The following is a 9,318-nucleotide window of genomic DNA, read 5'->3' as shown; positions in this document are numbered from 1 at the left end:
GTGGACCTCCATGCTGCAACCAAATATTCAAATGCTTTCCAATAAAGATCAGACAGAACAAAGTCATTAAAAGGTTAGTTAACTTTAAAATTAACAAATAGTTTTCATTTTTTAAAATTAATAAGTACATAGTAATTAGATTTTTACAAAATAATGTACGTTTTTAAGTATACCTGATTGAAGTTTCTTGAATGTGGCCTTATTTGACTGTAGCTAAATTAATGCAGCCTTCCAACATGAAAATGTTCCCCACCCCTGTCCCATACCCTCAGTCTATACTCGCTGGGACATGCACTGAATAGGAAGAGAGAGAAATGCTTGAGTAACTTCTGCTTCCCTATAACAAGACCTCAAGACTGATGGCCCAAGGCCTCACAGTTCCCTGGGTTATAAAATGGAAATGATGAGACCAGATCTGGCTACAAGGCAGCCTGGGCTAATTCAGCTTCCCCCACTGCCCATCCTCAGACCTCTGTACAGGAATGCCAGACAAAATATAACCAAGAAAAACATTTACACACATAACCAAGCTAGAAAGAAATTGAAGTCCTCAAGTACTGAAAGTAAAAAGGAAATTCATAGCCAAAGCAGTATACTCCAAATAGGTCCATGGAGAAGGACCACAAGGACACTGTACCTAGTTATGGGCTCAGGGGACTTGGATATGGAAACTCAAGGCCGTCACAGGGACAGGAGAAGGGAGTTTATGGTCAGCCAAGATAGGAAAATGAAGCCAAGACCTGAAAAATCTGGGAGACTTGAAGAGTTTCTATGTCCTTAAAGAAAGAACGAGAAGTCCTCCAATTCACTCCTATATCTCTGGCCTAGAGAAGTTATTAGAAAGCTCAGTCTTTGTCTCAGACTCTGGATACCAAGGAAGAAGAGTCATCTAGATATTAAAACCTGAAATACTTGACCTTTAAGACCCATGGCACAGTGCATCAGTTAGGATATGTGGCTGCAAGCATCAAAAACATCAATTCAAATGGGCTTTAAAATTAGGGAAGGTATTAACTCTAATAACTAGAAATCTAGAAGAAATGCAGGTATAGACAGGTACGATCAGCATCTCAGTAGTGTCAAGTTGCTTTCATTTTTGTTCAAATCTTTTATAGCCTTACTAATATTTTTTATGCTTGAATTGTTTCTTTCTATAATTATGACAATTTTTGCCTTATCTAGTTTGAGACTATTCTGTTAGATGCATATAGGTTCTAAATATTATATTTTCTTGTAAATTATTCCCTTTATTATTTTATAATAATGTTCATGATCCCCAATCATGCCTGCCTTTTTGTTTTAATTTCTATTTTGTTAGATCATAATACCGCTATACTAGCTTTAATTTGGTTCTTGTCTTCAAAGTATGCCTTTTTTTATTCCTTTGCTTTTAAACATTTGGTGTCATTACATTTAAGGTGTTTATCTTGTAAAGAGTTTGTATCTCCATCTTTCAACAAATGGGTTTAATTGTTTTATATTAGTATGACTACTATTATATTTAGCCTGCTTCTATAGTCTTATTTTACATTTCTGAGTTTTATGGGATTTTTATACTCTTTTGATTGGCCTTCTTTTTCCTTTCTTTCTTTCTTTATTTTTTTTTTCGAGGCAGAGTCTCACTGTGTTGCCTGGGCTAGAGTGCCATGGTGTCAGCCTAGCTCATGGCAACCTCAAACTCCTGGGCTCAAGCAATCCTTCTACCTCAGCCTCCTGAGTAGCTGAAACCACAGACACATGCCACCATGCTCAGCTAATGCCACCATGCCACCATGTTGGCCAATTAATTTCTTTCTATTTTTGGTAGAGACAGGGTCTAGCTCTTGCTCAGGCTGGTTTTGAACTCTTGACCTTGAGTGATCCTCCTGCCTTGGCCTCCCAGAATGCTAGGATTACAGGTATGAGCCACTGTGCCCAGCTTGGCTTCCTTTTTCTACTTTCAATTTCTCCTTGTATTTATTTAAAAATGAAAGTTACACAACTCATGTTATAAGGTTAGTATAAGACTAATACAACCTTATTACCTAAACTCAACATAGAGAATGCATGAAAGAAAAATTACAGATGTAGCTGAATGAAAATTCTAAATAAAATATAGCAAATTGAATCAAGGAATGCATAAAGAAAATATATATTATGATCAAGTAGAAGTTATCTGGGACATAAGGATTATTTAACATTTAGAAAATCTAATTAGACAATTTATCATATTAACAGATTCAAAGAGAATATCTGCTATGGTGTGGATATGTCCTCCAAAGTTCCGGTGTTGAAAACCTAATTCCCAATGCGACAGATTGGGAGGTGGGTTCTGATAAGTGATTAGGTCATGAGGGCTCTGCCTTCATACATGGATTATTGTTGTCATAGCAGGAGTGGGGTAGTTATAGAAAGAGTGAACTTGTTATAAAGGTAGGTTTGGCTGCCTCTGGTTCTTTGGCTCTCTTGCTTCCACACTCTCTTGTCTTTCCACTTTCAGCCACAGGATAACACAGCATGAAGTTCCTCCCCAGAAGCCAGTGCCATGCTCTTGGACTTCCCAGCCTCCAGAATCATGAGCTAAATAAATTTGTGTTCATTATAAATTACCTGATCTCATATAGGTAATTCTCATATAGCAACATGAATTAAACTAAGATAGAAAAGAAATGGACTAAGACAATAAGAATGAGATACTTTAAATAGAAACAGAGAAACATGTGTCAAAATTCACACATTTCTTGATTTTAAAAAATCTCAAAAAATTAGAAATAGAAGAAAGCTGTATTTTTTTAATAGGACAGAGGATATCTACCAAAATTTATAGCAAACATATTGTTAAATTGTGAGATATTAGAAATACTCCTACTAAAGTTCGGAACAAGGCAAAAATCCCTGCTTTTGCCTCAAATATTCACTATGTAGTCAAGGTTTTTAACAGTGTGATAAAACTAGAAAAGATAGAAAGAGAAAAAAAGTGAGATAGGCAGAGACAGAGACAGAAGGATTTGGAAAGTAAGAAACAAAAGTGTCATTATTTACTGATGATATGATTATCTATATATAAAGCCCAAAGAACAAGAATTTAGCAAGGCTTCTAGATATTTAAAAAACAAAACAAACCAAAAAGCAACCATATATTAGCAATAATTAGTTAGAGAAGATAAATTTTTTAAAGTATATGACACTTATGAGTAAAGCCTAAGCAAGATACTTTGTATATAATTATAAAGTCTAACTTGGTAACATAAAATAAGACTTAAATAAATTGAGCAATATATCATATTAATGGGTGGGAAGATTTAATACCTTAAAGATGACAAATTCTCCCCCAAATTAATCTGTACAGACAATGAAGTTCCAATCAAAATCCAAAAAAAGTTTTTGGCAAACCTAGATAACTTGATGCCAATATTTACACAGAGGAGTAAAGAGTCAAGGATAAACAGAACAGTTTTGAAGAAGAAAAATAAGGAAAGAATGTTGTGGCCAGGCGCGATGGCTCACGCCTGTAATCCTAGCACTCTGGGAGGCCGAGACAGGTGGATTGCTCGAGGTCAGGAGTTCGAAACCAGCCTGAGCAAGAGTGAAACCCCCATCTCTACTATAAAAATAGAAAGAAATTAATTGGCCAACTAATATATATAGAAAAAATTAGCCGGGCATGGTGGCGCATGCCTGTAGTCCCAGCTACTCAGGAGGCTGAGGCAGGAGGATTGCTTGAGCCCAGGAGTTTGAGGTTGCTGTGAGCTAGGCTGACACCATAGCACTCACTCTAGCCTGGGCAACAAAGTGAGACTCTGTCTCAGAAAAAAAAAAGAAAGAAAGGAAGGAAGGAAGGAAGGAAGGAAGGAAGGAAGGAAGGAAGGAAGGAAGGAAGGAAGGAAGGAAGGAAGGAAGGAAGGAAGGAAGGAAGGAAGGAAGGAAGGAAGGAAGGAAGGAAGGAAGGAAGGAAGGAAGGAAAGTTGCCTTATTATGAGACAAAAAAACATTAAGACAATGAGACAGGCATGGAGGTTGCCCACCCAAAATCCATTTCCCCTTATTAACCTCTAATAAAATGTCAATTTTGTTTAGTTTAGCAACATGAACAGTTAAAAAGAATCACCTTCTCACACTTTCTTGCAGCTGTGTGTTCACGTGACTGCAGTCTAACCATAAAGATACAAGTTAACTGAGTAAGAAAGCTATTATTTCTCTGAAAAGCAAAGGGCAGCCTTGGGGACATATGCCTTTTTCCTTTGCCTATATTCCTTTTTCCTCAATAGAATAAAAATGCTGTACCTGAAACTGCAGCAGCTGTCTTGTGACCATGAGACAGAAAAAGGCATGGTACTATTGGTGCGACAAGAGGAAGGAGGCTGGATTCTTGAGATCTCCTCAAGCTACTGCATTAGTCTTAACCTGACTACGGTACTTCTGTATTTTTTATTTTTGTCACAGGAGGAAAGTAAGTTCCTATTTACTGAGCTGGTTTAGTAAACTTGCATGCAACTTGATGCACCCCTGATTGATAAAGACAGAATTGTGTAAGTACACAAATAAAAAATGGTTTATGGAACAAAACAGAGGGCCGTCACAGACACCTGCATTTATGGAAGCTACATATGACAGAGAGGACATTACAAACTAGTGTAAAAGGATGGGAAATTCATAAATATTAATAGAACAAATGGCTTTCCATGTAAAAAATCAAATTAAAATTATACCTCACATAATACACATATTTTAAAATCCACTTAAAGTTTTAGGGCAAAATTTTTTCCAGAATACAGTTAATGCCACTGAATTGCATAGTTTAAAATGATTTCAATGGTAACTTTGATGTTATGTGTATCTTACCACAGTTAAAAACTACATGTATGTGAGGGAATGGGGTGAAAGGGCATTTATTGAAACCTTAAAATCTGTACCCCCATAATATGCCAAAATAATATATATATATATATATATATATAAAGAAAAAAAACAAATTTAAAAAAAAAACTACATGTAGCATTTATTCTTTTAAAAAAAACCTTTTAAAATTTTAGGAGAAAATATGTATAAATCTTTATGATATTGGGATAAGAAAAGATTTATTACTTTTATCAGGTGGTGGGCAGATGGGAGGGGGGAAGGATATATACTTACAAAATAGGTGCAATGCGCACCACCTGGGGGTAGGACACGCTTGATGTTTTGGTAAGGGAGGGGGCGGGAGGAGGAATGGCAGGAGCAATATATGTAACCCTAACAATATTTGTACCCCCATAATATGATAAAATAAAAGGAAAAACAAAAGAAAAGATTTATTAACTAATACACAAAAGCATGGACCATAAAAGAAAAAAACTATGAATTTAACTACAGTTTAATCTCAAATGTCTGTGCAACAAAAGTTGCCCGTTAACAAGAGGCTAGGATGGGGAATATCAACTGCAAGCATGAGCTAGATAAGGTGATCGTGGACGGCCCTTCTGCAGCAGTAGCGTTTAAACTGAGATGGAAAGGACCATATGAAGGGCAGGGGAGAGGCTCTTCCATGCAAAAGGAACACCGTGTGCAAAGACCCAGAGGTAGGGGAGCTTGGCAGTTATACAAACCATAAAAGGCCAGTGTGCCTGGAGATGGAGTTAAGGAAGGAGAGTGATGGGCCACACAGTTGGAGAGACAGGCAAGGGAAAGTGCCTCGGGGACTTGTAAGTCGTGATTAGAAGTTTGGACTGACCTGAAGTGTGCAGGAAGCTCTTGAATAGCTGTGAACAAGGAGAACCGTGAGCAAATTACTTGTAATACAGGGCAAATAATGATTGAAGAAGAGCTGACAAGGAACTCTGACTTCCTTCCTGCAACAACTAGATCAAACACAGGAGAGCATGTTCTCTAAGTCATTAGTGGTCTCACAGAAGGAGGAAGACTCCAAGAATGATGCTACCTCCCCACCACCACCAAAAAAAAAAAAAAGACAAATGGCCGAAGTGCCTTTTGGAGGCCTGAACTTAGAGAACTCAGAGTGAGGGAGCTAGGGCCATAAGGACTCTCAGACAGTCAGAAGAGTAAAGTTATCTGAACCTATATCAAGGCTATTGAGATTTTGAAATTTGAAAGAATATCTAGGTGAAAAACCTGTGCCTCTTGCTCTGAGTCCAACCCTTTTAGGAGGGCAGAAGTGGTCATGCCTCAGGGACACTTTTTGCCCATGGGCTGAAACAAAACAAAGCAAATGATCTCTGAAGGAAGCTTCCCCATGTTAGGTCTGCGAGACTCACAAACTAAGATCAAAAGGTGAGTTCAGTGCTTGCTTCTGCAGCACACATACTAACATTGGAATGATACAGAGATTAGCATGACCTCTGCTCCAAGATGACACACAAATTCAGGAAGCTTTCCATATGTTTCTAAGCAAAAAGAACAAAACTAGAGGAATCACACTGACTTCAAAACTTATTAAAAAGCTATAGTAACCAAAACAGCACTGTTTTTACACCGGTGTAAAAACAGACACAAGGACCAATGGAACAGAATAGAGAACCCAGATATAAATCCATGCATTTATGACCAACTTATCTTCTAACAAGGTGCCAAAAATTTTAAATGGGGAAAGGACAGTCTTTTTAATAAATGGTGCTGGGAAAACTGGGTAACTGTATGCAGAAGAATAAAATTAGGCCCTTATCTCTCACCAATAAACAAAAATCCAATCAAAATGGGTTAGAGACTTGAATCTAAAACTTGAAAGTACAAAACTACTAGAAGAAAACATTGAGGAAACATTCCAGGACATTGGCCTAAGCAAAGATTTCATGTGTAAGACCTCAAAAGCACAAAGAACCAAGCAAAAATAGACAAATGGGATTACATCAAGCTAAAAAATTTCTGCACAGCAAAAGGAAAAATCAACAAAGTGAATAGACATAAAGGAAGAAAATATTTGCAAACTATCCATCTGACAAGGGATTAATAACCAGAATATATAAGGATCTCAATTCAATAGCAAAAAAATAATCTAATTAAAAAGTAGGCAGAAGATCTGAACAGACATTTTTTTGAAAGAAGACCTGCAAATAGCCAAGAGATATATGAAAAAATGTTCAACATCACTAATCATCAGAGAAATGAAAATCAAAACCACAATGTGTTGTCATCTCACTCTAGTTAAAATGGCTTGTATCAAAAAGACAGGCAATAATAGATGCTGGCAAGGATGTGGAGAAAGGGGAACCCTTATACACTGTTGGTGGGAATGTAAATTAGTACAGCTACTATGGAAAATAGTTTGGATGTTCCACAAAAAACTAAAAATTGGATGGGTGCAGTGGCTCACACCTATAATCCTAGCACTTTAGGAGGCCAAAGTAGGAGGATTGGTTGAGGCCAGGAGTTCAAGACCAGCCTGAGCAACATAGCAGGACCTCATCTCTACAAAAAAAAAAATAGAAAAATTAGCCAGGCATGGTGGCGCACACCTATAGTCCCAGCTATTTGGGAGGCAGAAGTGGGAGGATCTCTTGAACCCAGGAGTTTGAAGTTGCAGTGAGCTATGATGATGCCACTGCACTCTAGCTCAGGTAAAAGAGCAGGATCCTAACTCAAAGGAAAAAAAACCTTAAAAATAGAACTTCCACATGATTTAGTAACTCCATTACTGGGTATATATCCAAAAGAAAGGAAATAAATACATCAAAGAGAATCCGCACTCCCATGTTTATTGCAGCACTATTCACAATAGCCAAAACATGGAATAAACCTAAGTGCCCATCAATAGATGAATGGATAAAGAAAATGTAGTATATACACCCAGTGGAATATTATTATGCCATAAAAAATGAAATCTGTCATTTGCAACAACATGGATAGAGCTGGAGGCCATTATGTTAAATGAAATAAGCAAAGCACAGAATGAGAAATATACATGTTCCCACTCATATGCAGGAGCGTTAAAAAGTGGATCTTGTGAAAGTAGTTACCAGAGGCCGGGGAAGGGAAGGGGAGAAGAAGGGGAAAAAAACAAATATAAATGTATTTATTACCACTAATCCATAAACTTAAAAGTGGTAAAGATTGGTAAATTATATATGTATATTTTACCTCAATCAAAAAAGGTTTTTAAAAGGAGTTCACAATTTAAAAAGCATCATTCCTCAAAAAATTAAACATAGAATTACCATATGACCAGTAATTCCATTTCTAGGTGTATATCCAAAAGAATTGAAAGCAGGGACTCAAAAAGGTATTTGTATACCAATCTCCATAGTAGTATTGTTCACAATAGCCAAAAGATGTAAACAACTCAAATGTGTATCAATGAATGAACGGATGAACAAAATGCAGCTATACTTATAATGTAATATCATTAGCCTTACGAAGGAATGAAATTCTGACACATGCTACAAAATAGATGAGCCTTGAAAACATGTTAAGTAAAATAAGCCAGACATAAAAGGACAAGTATTTTATGATTCCACTTATATGAGTTACCTGTAATAGTCAAATTTACAGAGACAGAAAGTGGAATGGTGGTTACCTGAGGCTAGGGGTAGGAGAAAATGAAGCATTGTTGTTTAATGCATCCCAACAAAGTTTCAGTTTGGGATGATGAAAAAGTTCTGGAGGTGGACAGTAATAATGGCTGCAAAACAAAGTGAATTTACTTAACGACACTGAATTGTACAGTGGTTTAAATGGTAAATTTTATGTTTTATATATATATATATATATTAATATTTTACCATGATAAAAAGTAGTAAATACACAAGAAGTCACTATGAGCAAAAGTCAGCTGAAGCATAAAGCAATAGATTTTGAACCTAAGGACCTCTTGTGAGAATATTTACAGAATATTTTTAACCACCTATGTTTAAAGAAATAAAAGATGTGATTACAAAGATAAGCATTCAATTAAAAACTATTAGGAAAGAAGAAACAGTTTGGGGGGAAATGGAACAATTAGTGAAAAATATAAAATAAAAAATTTTGACTGATTAAACAGCAGTTTCAGATTCAATTTAGCAGAGAATTAGTGAGGTAGGAGATACCTCCAAAGATATGTCAGACTATAGCAAAGCAAAACGAAGAAGAAAAAAATATAAAATAGAAGTTGAGAGCAATTGCAAATATAATGCGATACAGGGGTCCCCAAACTTTTTAAACAGGGGGCCAGTCCACTGTCCCTCAGACCGTTGGAGGGCCGTTGGAGAGTGCGGAGCACATTCCACACGTGCTCACTGTGGGCCCGGGACAAGTCGGCTGCTAAGCAGGACAGCCAGCGGTGGCAAAAACACCCGGCGGGCTGGATAAATGTCCTTGGTTTGAAGACCCACTCCAACATGTATGTACTTGGAATCCCAGGAGGAGTAA

The 9,318-nt window shown here is 36.9% G+C and overlaps 1 non-coding gene across 1 annotated transcript; it reads left to right on the top strand.

The window, feature by feature from the left end:
• The first annotated feature begins 6,255 nt into the window (after positions 1 to 6,255).
• Positions 6,256 to 6,359, top strand: LOC142869754 (U6 spliceosomal RNA). The gene has a single exon (XR_012918322.1). It is a non-coding gene; the product is annotated as a U6 spliceosomal RNA (small nuclear RNA).
• Positions 6,360 to 9,318: the final 2,959 nt, after the last annotated feature.

This window comes from Microcebus murinus, chromosome 2 (genome assembly GCF_040939455.1).
Source record: "Microcebus murinus isolate Inina chromosome 2, M.murinus_Inina_mat1.0, whole genome shotgun sequence".
In the NCBI taxonomy this organism is placed as follows: domain Eukaryota; kingdom Metazoa; phylum Chordata; class Mammalia; order Primates; family Cheirogaleidae; genus Microcebus; species Microcebus murinus.
Note: the sequence above shows the minus strand (reverse complement) of the source record. Positions and strands in the feature narration are given on the sequence as shown.